This window comes from Physeter macrocephalus, chromosome 13 (genome assembly GCF_002837175.3).
Source record: "Physeter macrocephalus isolate SW-GA chromosome 13, ASM283717v5, whole genome shotgun sequence".
Taxonomy (NCBI): domain Eukaryota; kingdom Metazoa; phylum Chordata; class Mammalia; order Artiodactyla; family Physeteridae; genus Physeter; species Physeter macrocephalus.
The window spans coordinates 19,245,640-19,257,120 of record NC_041226.1 but is presented as its reverse complement, the minus strand read 5'-3'; positions in this window follow the sequence as shown (position 1 = coordinate 19,257,120).

Here is an 11,481-nt window from a genome sequence, read left to right as displayed (position 1 = left end):
ACAGCAGTGATTTCCACCATTCTTCCAGGTCACTTTTCCGTTCTTCTGCCTCAGTTATTCTGCTATTGATTCCTTCTTTGTAGTTTTCATTTCAGTTATTGTATTGTTCATCTCTGTTTGTTTGTTCTTTAATTATTCTAGGTCTTTGTTAAACATTTCTTGCATCTTCTTGATCTCTGCCTACATTCTTTTTCTGAGGTCCTGGATCATCTTCACTATCATTATTCTTAATTTTTTTTCTGGAAGGTTGCCTATCTCCACTTCATTTAGTTCTTTTTCTGGGGTTTTATCTTGTTCCTTCATCTGGTACATAGCCCTCTGCCTTTTCATCTTGTCTATCTTTCTGTGAATGTGGTTGTTCCACAGGCTGCAGGATTGTAGTTCTTTTTGCTTCTGCTGTCTGCCCTTTCCATCATGTTTTCTAGTGTGGTCATATTCAAACATTTATTTACATGTCAAAAAGTACATTATTTTGGTAACTTACTTTCCTTTTACTAATGCATTATATAGCAGTTATGAAGTACTGATTGCTTAAAAATTGTATGTATTGTTCTTATATTATCTATGTATTTTATTTCATGAAGTAAAGAAGGCATTACAAAATATTAATTACACAAAGATTTATCTGGTTCAGATATGGTTAGGAACCACTTGATGCAGTCTAAAAATTTCACAGACCTTCACTAAGAGAGGTATTAAAATACATGCTTCATTCTACACAAAGAAAAGTCAACCTAGTGGGAAAGTGTAGGATACAAGAAGCAACAAGGAGAACAGAAATAGCTAAAAATATGTTAGTAAATATGAATAACTGAGTATAAATTAATATATAAATATATTTTTATGTTCAATTAAGAAATATATTAAAACTTTAGAAGTAACTAAAACAGTAACAAAATGGGAGCATTGAGAAAGCAGGGGAGTTGTACATACTAAAGAGTAAAGTATGCCAAAATTGGAATTGTGCTCAGCGAGAGGATAGAAATAGAAATAAGTAAATAAGCCCATTAAAAGAACAGAAAAATAATCTGTAATTTCCAAGCCATTAACCCATTAGAGAGCAGAAAGGAGGGAGAAAGCAAAGAAAAATATGATAAAAAGAAAATACAACTAAGAGTGTAGAAATATGTCTAAATAGATGAGTAATCACAATAAATATAAATAGATTATACTCACCTATAAAATGGTAGACATAATCAGAATGTATAGAAAATACAACCTCTGGATTCTTATATGAGACACATGTGAAATATAACTTCACAGAAAGAAAAAAAATAAAGGGACAGAAAAATGATATATGCTAAATCAGAGAAATAGAAAAACATTTAATAGCAAAGGTAAAATGAGCCAAAATAGAATTTAAGGCAAAAGGTATTAATAATATAAAGAGAGATATTGACTAATAAGAAGAAAGAATGATCCACCAAGAAAATATAGCAATCTTCAACATATGTGTCCTCAAAAGCATAGCTCCAAAATATATAAAGCAATATCTTACTAAATTACTAGGAGACATGGACAAACTGACAATCTCCATGGGAGATTTTTAACTGAGAGCTGAAACTCAAAATGACTAATAATGATAGTCATTGGATATGCCTTTCTTCACACCAGGTGGGTTGCTTTTTTAAATCCCCTTTTCCCAAATAAGGTACTGGATTTTGAAAGAAAGATACTAATTTGAAATCCTCTGATATTCCATGGAGTTAACGCCCTGTTATAATAGACAATCTACATTCAAAGCACAGGCAGTCCCTAAGTTGCAAGTGGGTTATATTCCAATATAAGAATATTCAAGAGTTGAACAACAAAACTAACAAGTTTGAGCCAATTGATATGAATAGACTTTTGCATCAAAAAGAAAATATACATTCTTTTCAAGTGCACATTTTTTTTTTAATGACCACATATTACATCACCAAAGAGAGTTCAACAACTTCAAAGAACAGTTAACGTATAAAACATGTTCTCTGCCCAGGATAAAAAAGATTAGAATTCAAGAATAAAATGTTTGGAAAGAAAAAAAAAGTACTCCTGAATAACTCTGTGGATCATAGAGAAAATCATAATAGAAATTAAAACACTTGTAGAACTGAATGGCTATGAATGCACTACACAAAAGGCCCTCAGGAAGTACTTGTTGAAAGAGTAAACTAGCATCCAAAGTTTTTGACTCCCAGGCTGCTGGCTTTCAGTTATCCTTATGAAAAATACAAAATGAAGTATTTGAAAAACAATAGGTAAAAATAAAGGACCAGGTAAACTCTAAATAAAGATAATAATTTTCAAACTGTCAGGCTAAGACTTTAAAAGATACTTAGGGTATCAAATAGAAAAAAATGTTTCTAGGATCTCACTATAAATGGTATCATCCCTACCACCTATGTGATAAATAGACCTGGAAGAAGTCTGGTTTATAAAAGAAGCAAACAAACAAAAATTCCATGGGTAAAATAACAAGTGAGCCATCATCAAGAATGCCAGCATCCACTAGCTTACCTAACTGATGGAAAACCAGAACTTTGTGTCATATGTAGAGTCCCAAACCTATCAGCTATGAATTTAATAAGCTTAAACAAGTCTTCAATAAAGCACAAGTTAATAGAAGAGAGAAATATTTCTTATTTTGCTGTATCTATTTCAATTATTCTCTTTCTAAAGAGGAAAAAAGAAATTACTTGAAAGAGTAAAATTAACTGGAAATCCAATCAAATGTTTTATATATGAACAACAAATACTTCATCCTCTTGAAAAGAAAAAAATTTTAACACCAAGTTTCATTTATAGGTCTTTGTCTACATCTTTTTGCGTACTGTTCGATGGAAAATTACTGCAATAATCCTTACAAATCTAGTCTAGAAAATTTTCACCTACAGCATACAAAGGTCATCATTAAGAATACTTTAAGCAGGCATTTAAAGGTTAATGGAAGCAGTTCTTTTCTTTGAGTTACCTTTGCATTGTAGAGAAAAACTGTATGAAAAAAGATAACAAATACTGTCTTCCATTATATAAATACTCAGGGTTTTTTTTTTAATTCTTTACTCTTCTCATAGACAAAATGTTTGCTTCCATATAGTCAGGCCATTAATGGAAAAAAGTCATTGGAGCTGAAACTCAAAATGACTAATAATGATAGTCATTGGATTTGCCTTTCTTCACACCAGGTGGGTTGCTTTTTTAAAATCCCCTTTTCCCAAATAAGGTACTGGATTTTGAAAGAAAGATACTAATTTGAAATCCTCTGATATTCCGTGGAGTTAAAGCCCTGTTATAATAGACAATCTACATTCAAAGCACAGGCAGTCCCTAAGTTGCAAGTGGGTTATATTCTAAAAGTTAATTTGAAAGTCTGCTGTTTAGAACTTGCAAAGGCATTTTGCCATGGAAACCAAGTTATAAATGACAGTTGAATTTGCAGGCTAGCCCACAAAAGTCTATCTAACCCATAATGTGTCTGAATCCAATTGCGTCAAGAAGAGGTTTGTAACAGAACATAATAGTCCACTGACAGGCTGATAGGTGGCCCACTTTATTGGTATCTCTCAATTTAGGGTTGTTGACCTGTCATTTTAATATTTTTTCATTTTATCCTTTAAAAATGTATTAGTCAAATAATAATACCTTTCTATAAAAAGTGCTTAGCATTTCTCATAGTCATGTAGATTAATTTAGGACTTTGATTTATCTTACAGCAAAGGATAAATAAGTATCAATACTCTTATTTTCCCTCTGATAAAAACCGCTGTTTCTTTTTTTTTTTTGCTTGATGTTTGTTTTTTGCTAACCCTGAAATTTATGCAAAGTTAAAATTCCTTTTCTAATCACTTGTTTTGATGGTTAATCCATAAAGGTTTTTCTCTTGTTTTGTTTTTATTTGTTATTTAAAAAGCCTTTGATAACAACAGTAGCTTGACAAGTATCAGTGATGAAGTCCATTAATCAACAATACCACATAGCTTTTCACTTCTCTGACCCCTGATTAAAAATATGTGGTTTCTAAATTCCTCATGTGCCACCCAAGGTCCTTCTTAATCTGGCCCCAACCTACTTTCTCTGCTCTGTGTGATAGCTTCCATCACAAACTTTTACACAGGTTTATTTTTTACCCCCAGGCACGCTTGGATTTTTCCAATCTCACGCTTTTGTTAGCTATCAGTCCCATTAAAGTCCCCTCCTCTGACCATTCTATTTGAAGCCTATTCTTCAAGATTCACTTCAAATTTCACCCCTTCTGAACTAACATGGAATAATAGAAAGGATGCATTAGAGTTACACAGACCTACATATGAATTCCAGCTCTGCTACCTTCTTAGCTGTATGTATGTGAACATATGTTTAGCTTCTCAGAACCAATGTTTCTCATCTATAGAATGAGAACTAATAGTACTTTGATCACGATGTTGAAGATTAAATCCAAAAAATTAAATTTAAAAACACAATGCCTGTGTTTGATCAACCCATAGCAAGTGATTGGTTGCCTTTTTGAACCCCAGGAGCAAATTTTATCAGAGCTGTTCATTTCAAATGTTATATTTCTGAATTTTTTCTGCATAAGTAAGTACTGTCTCCTTAACCAGATATTTTAAATCTACCTGGTTGAAATCTACCAGTCAAAGTCCAGGCAGGAAATCAGAAACCATGCTAGGTATTTCAGACAGAGGGATTGAATTCAAGGAATTAATCACCTGGATATTGAAAAACTGAAAAGGCAACAGGGATGCTGAAGGAAATAGCTAACACCTGCTGGGCTGGGCTGGGGCAGGGCAGAGAACTAAATGATAAAACTTCATTGCTTAGAGGAAGAGTCCTCATATAATTAATGCCTAGATCTCTGAGGGAGGTGTTGTATGGGTGGTTTTTATGCTAATAAGGGAGTACCCATTGACTAGTCCTGGTAGCATTGGAGGGATGTGGCACAGCTGGTGCTAAATATGCCAAAGACATTGAAGCTATTTTGGAGTTGTTATCTTTTGACAGGAATTGCAAATAGAAAGCAAGTCCAGTCTCTCCTTCACCAGCCTTCCAGTTTCTCTTTAATTACCACAGCCTCCATTGGCCGATCCTAAGAGGAAGGCACCTGGTAAATAAGTCTGGGAAATGTAGTTTCCAGACCTAGCCCCAGCATCCCAGAGCAGGACATAAAAGGGTGGGCTTGGAGAGGAGAGCAAAATATAAATAATCAGTACAAAAAGTAAATTTGTTGAGGTCAAGGCATTTGTTCTTTGTACAGAACCTTCAATTTTATATTGAAGTTATATTGAAGGTATTCTTTTTTTTTTTCGAATATTTATTTATTTATTTATTTGGTTGTACCATGTCTTAGTTGCTAAAAGATATTCTTCTTGATTGGTTCTCTCCTTTGCGATGGACCTCTCTCTGAAGCATATTTGGATTATCAATTTAAATTAGATTCTTACAGGAAAGGAGTTGCTCTTATTCAATGTTGAGTAAGATGCCTAGTGTAATATCAATGTTCAATAGACACTGTTTTTAAGAAAATTAATATAGTAAATCATTTCATTAACATCCAAGTCTCTCATCAGAAGTACTTAATTGTTTTTGTAGCTGGGGTCACAGCTTGAGTTAAACTATTTTTTGGTCTAGGATTTGAGCATGTTTGGGCACATTTACAGAGCAGTAGAGCAGGCTATTTACAGAAGTAGGGGAAAAAAACCTCATCCTAAGTGAAGAGAAGTACGAAAATTTCGCTTCAAGGTCAATTGCCCAGTGTTAAGGAAAAGGCTTAGTAGAACATGTTGTCTATTACATGCACTCATGCCTGAGTCCTAGAACTACAAATAAATTATATAATTATATGCTTTGCTACGATGTACATGGAGTTTTGGAGCTGAAGACGAGAGCAGCAGGAGATGGTGCCCATGGAAAACTGTATCTTGGTACAGACATGAGTGCCCTTCAAGTTAGGCGTTGGTAGTTTTGGCACAGATAGAAGTGCAGCGGGAGAGTTTTGTTGGCTTTGGAAACAGGAGAAAATACCTCTACACCAGGGGAGGGGAGGAGGAAGATGGTAAATGTTATCGAGTTTCTCAGAGGACTAATTCTTGGAGTGTACCTGTGCAAATCCCTGGGGATTCTTAGAATCATCTAAAAGAATTTGAGTGTGGATGGGGGAAGAGTGTGAGACTACTCTGTGAGTTCTACCACAACCCTATTTTTACTCTTAGTCTGCTGTAACTTGGGAAAATGGGCTACATTTGAATTCCAATTTTTTTTTAAATTGGAATTTTTAAAAAGTCAGTAGTTTTAAGTCAGTAGTTTCTCTAATTTGAAGTTGAGTATTTATTTGGTAAAGTCATCTTTCATTATTTTTAAAATGAGTCTCTATTTTAGTAATGGTAATTACTACTACTAATTAATGTTAGCTTTTGTCTTTTCAATAGGATGGTACTGGGTTTCTATCTTATAAATACAGTGTAAAGGGAAAATAAGATCAAAGTTCAGGTGTGCCTTGATTTTTAAAAATTTTATACATAAATATTGGAAATTAGAAATAAAATTAGTATTTTATTTACCTCATTAAAAGTATTCAATTTATAAACAATTTCTCTAGTTTTTCTCATTACTATACCTCATTGTCCTTATTTAAAAGATGCCTGTTTCTTTGGATATGTAAAAATTAAAGGCAACTTATTGTATGAAGATATTTGCTCTACTTGCCATGAATAGTCGATTTGCCTGGTAGTTTTAAAATGCAGTTTGGTTTAAATATTTACTTCTGAAATTTGTGGAAGAACTTTAAGTTTGGTGACAATTGCATTTAGATTATCTGAATTTTCATTTCCTAACTCATTTAAATTTTATTTTTATTTTTTCTAGACTAAAATCCCATTGTTATCTTGATAAAGTATTGCTCTGGTTTTGAAGATTTGATTTTTTGGAAAAAAAAAAAAAGGCAGGTTGTTTGGAGAGAGTTTTTTCAAATCCCAAGTCATCTTTGGCCTCATTGTCATTATAGATACCTATCTCCTTCTTCTGTCTTTAAAATGGATTCATATGTCATCTGGTTATGCTGGATAATGATCATGGTGTGTTCAACCCCAGGGCTGCTATCAGTGCCTCCTAAAGCTTTGCAAAACATCAAAGAGCTGTTGACAGTCTAAAAGACAGATATAGACCTTATTTTTTCAACCTAGAGAAAATCCTTGTAATCTGTCTATTATTGTATAGCCCCTTCAGGTCAGGAACCTATTTAATAAGTCCTGGCCAGTAACCAGATAAGACTTTCCCCTCTTTGGAAGTAAGACTGTCTCCAGTAGCACTGCTTTGAAACCATATCATTAACACTGACAAATTTGGGCTATTAGGATATCATTTTGTGATTAAGGAATTCCTTAGTCTTTCCTAATTGGTTTCTCTATAAAGAAGAAACAACATAAAAGACTTGAACCATGGATGAGCAGTTTTCCTGAACAATTGAGTCAATCCTAGTTTAACTCCATGTCACAGAGAGAAAAACCATCTTATTTGTGAAAGTTGACTGCTGTTTGAGCTGTTCTAAGATGTTCAAAGTATGGCCCATGGACTACCTTCATCAGAAACTCTTGGAGTGCTTATAAAATGCAGATTCCTGAATCCAAACCTTGGTGCGGAGGACACATGGTAGAACCACTATATCTTAAACAAGCACTCCAGGTGATTTTTATTCATACTGAAGTTTAAGAACTACTTTTCTAGGACAGAATTAACTCTTTATCAAAAATCACTGAATCACTGAATGGATCTTTTTGATTTTTGAAAAGAAAGTAAGGCTTCCAAGGCTATTCTGGATAAAAATGAGGGCAGAAAACAAAAAGCAAAATTGCTCTGAGTAATAAATTAACAAGAATTTGGGAATTGTCCCAAGACAGATTTTTTTTGGGGGGGGGTCCCAGAAATTTAGAAAAATGTGGGGAAGGTTCTTAGTAGAGTGAGGGTCCAAAGCAACATAGTGGCAGGGTGGGGTCTGAGAAGAATGATGGCCAGTGACAAATTTCCTGTGGTGGGAATGGCCAACGTTCAAAGTCAAGTTGCTTTTTATTTTATTCCTTGTTTGCTTTTAGGGAAGGAGCTGTTTCATCCATGGAACAAAGCATGGCTGGGAAAGCATGGTGAGGGATGGAGATTGCAACAGGATAAAGAATTTGGAGCAAAAGTTAACTCTGGACAAGTCCCCTCCTGAGTATCTTTGGAAATATTGAGGAAGGTTCTGAACTTTCCCAACCTCACCAGGTCACATTATCCAGGACATCCTAATCATATAGTTATTATTTATTTACTGAGCATCAGGCATGTACCAGGCATTTTCAAGCATTATGCCATTTAATCCTGCAAAGTAGGTATTTTATCTTTGAGAACTGAGGCTCAGGAGGATAACATGCCCAAAATCAATCAGTCAGTAATAGAGCTGAGATTGGAGCCCAGCCTTACCTGACTCCAAAGCCTTTCTCTCCTCCCCCACATTATACCACACCCCTCAGAGACAAACAAAAAGCTTCTGGCTGCTTTAACCGGTGTACCTCCAGATCAACTGCTTTCACCTCCTCTCCTCTTCCAGACTTGCACCAGTTCCCCATCCAAAGAGATGAGCAATGGGAATTAGTGTTCTCTCTGGTTCTGAGTTATGACCCCCCAGGGTTGCTCAGAGGATTCGGCCAGCACAACCCTCCCACCTCAATCTTCTGTCCCAGATCTCTTCCTCACCAGACTTTTCCCCTAAACTTCCTAAAAGACAAGTCTCCATTGCCGTTTGACTTTTTCATCTCTTTCTTTCTCTTCAACCCATCGTATCTTGTTAAGAGATGTGAAGGGTCTGAGATTTTATGCTCCTTGCAAGCTAATAACTTAGCCTGCTACAGTTTCTTGGATGCTAGCAGAAGACCTGAGTCTGAACTTCCGTGGTGGTGCAATGGTTAAGAATCTGCCTGCCAATGCGGGGGACACGGGCTCTAGCCCTGGTCCAGGAAGATCCCACATGCCACGGAGCAACTAAGCCCATGCACCACAACTACTGAGCCCGTGTGCCACAATTACTGAAGGTCGCGCGCCTGGAGTCCATGCTCTGCAACAAGAGAAGCCACCACAATGAGAAGCCTGCGCACCGCAACGAAGAGCAGCCCCTGCTCACGGCAACTAGAGAAAGTGCAGCAACGAAGACCCAACGCAGCCAAAAATAAATAAATTAATTAAAATTTTTTTTTTTTAAAGAGGAACTTTCCTCCAAAAAAAAAAAAAAAAGAAGACCTGAGTTTTCTGAGTCAAAGGACTGTATTACACATGGCACAGCAAGCAGCACCAGCTTCCTGCTCACAACAGTTCCTTTGCCTCGTGGTCTCACCCAGGGCAACATGTAGTAACCCAGGTGATGCTGTGGGTTTGCATCAGAGCTGAGGAACCCCAAGCTTAGGAAACCTCCAATCTTTCACAATGGGCTATAAGCAAACCTGCTTAACCTTCGCTACAGAAGGAGACGTTATCATAATGCATGGTAAACAAGTGTGCCTTCTACTCCAATAGGAAACACTATCTCTGTCTTCTAAGTCTGTCTGCTATACAAACATTTGGAAAAGGGTCTAGAGCAAAAGCTGCTGGTGCCTCTGCTTAGTATATGTACTGAAATATGTCAGCTCCGTGAAGAATTGTCTCCCAATGTATTCCTGTATTTCCTCCCACTAATCATACAAAAGATTACTCTCTCAAAAGTGATCAGTAATCTCCTAATTGTATGATTCAACAACTTTCTAGAATGCTGAAAGCGACCTCAAAGAACAAGTCAATCATTTAAGAAATATTTATTGGGCAGCTACTAAATGCCAGGCACTGTGTAAGCAAAAATAGGCTCAGTCCTTCTCCTTATGAAGGGAGCAATAGACACATACCTAGTATTTATACATACCAAATGTTACAAGCTGTGATAAGTCAAAGAGGGAAAGGTACATGGTGGTAGGAGGGCTGACATCAGCAAATGGTCTTGAACTTGTCTGGGAAGTCAGAAATGTTTTTCCTTACTCAAGTTAAAAGGGGAAAGAAGGTCACGTGCAGAGAGCCTATGGCTGTTGGGATTATAGCACGTTTGAGAAAATAAAAGGCAGCCAGGAAGCCTTCCACACAGGAAGCCAGGGGAGAGTGGTGTCAGATCAGACTAGAAAAGGCAAGACCTCACATGTTCTGGTAAGCCACCTTAAGAATGCTAGTCTTATCTTAGAGCAATGAGACCCTGTTTAAGGGTTTTATATGAGAAGTGGCATAATCTTATTTGCTTTTAGAAAAACTGTTTTGGCTGCAAAGTGGAGAATAAAGTCTCAGATTGTATGCAGTGAGACCAGATTAGATTGGTGGCAATCAGAAAGAAGTAGGCCAATTTTAAGATTTTGGAGGTAAAATTGCTAGGACTTGGTGCTGCAACAAATATGGTGAATGAGAGGGAGGGAGATATCAGGGGTGACTACCTTGTTTGATTTGAACAACTTGGTAGATGAGGGGAAAGGAAAACAAGAAGAGTTTGTGAACTAAGTCGGACTAAACTTTGTAACTTTGAGACTTTAAGTGAACATGTCAGTGAAGCAGTTGGTATCAGATTTGGAATTTAGGGTAAGGGACTGGGACTAGAGACACATACATGGAAATCATCAGCATATAGATGATAACTAAAGCCATTGGGGTGGATGATGAGGTCTAGGCCAAGAGATTATAATGAAAACAGAAAAGAACCTAGACTGAATTGTGAGGTACTCCTATATTTAATAGCTAGAGAGAGGAGAAGGCATCTGCAGTGGAATTAGAGAAGTGGTACCCAGAAATGTAGGAAAAAAAGCCAAAAGAGTATAGTGCCAGAGGAAGAAGAACTATTCAAGGAAATAAGTGGTCAAAGTGTTGGGTATTATTCAGAGCTCGAAAAAGATGAGGATTTTAAATAACCCTTATTTTATTGATAAGAAAAATGAAGCACTGAGAAGTGACTTGTTCAAAGTCAGTGTAAATTCTTGTCCCTCTCTGGATTCCTAGAGAATTCATACTGGTGCCCATGCTAGGATTATTTATGTGTGTGATTCATTCTCTCCACAGAACATAAATTCCCCAGTCCTCGCTTGACTCAACCTTACAGCATTGTACACTGTTGACTAATCTATGTCTACTTCAGTGACATTCTTGTTTTTTGTTTTTTTTTGCGGTACGCGGGCTTCTCACTGTTGTGGCCTCTCCCGTTGCGGAGCACAGGCTCCAGACGCGTAGGCTCAGCGGCCATGGCTCATGGGCCCAGCTGCTCCGCGGCATGTGGGATCCTCCCGGACCGGGGCACGAACCCGTGTCCCCTGCATCGGCAGGCGGACTCTCAACCACTGCGCCACCAGGGAAGCCCGACATTCTTGAATTATGTCTTAGTCTCCTTCAAAATAGCTGTTCTTTCTTGTTGTGCCTATACATGTAGGGATGCCCAAAATATAATTTTTTAAAAATTCCGTTTCTCCCACCTCCACACCC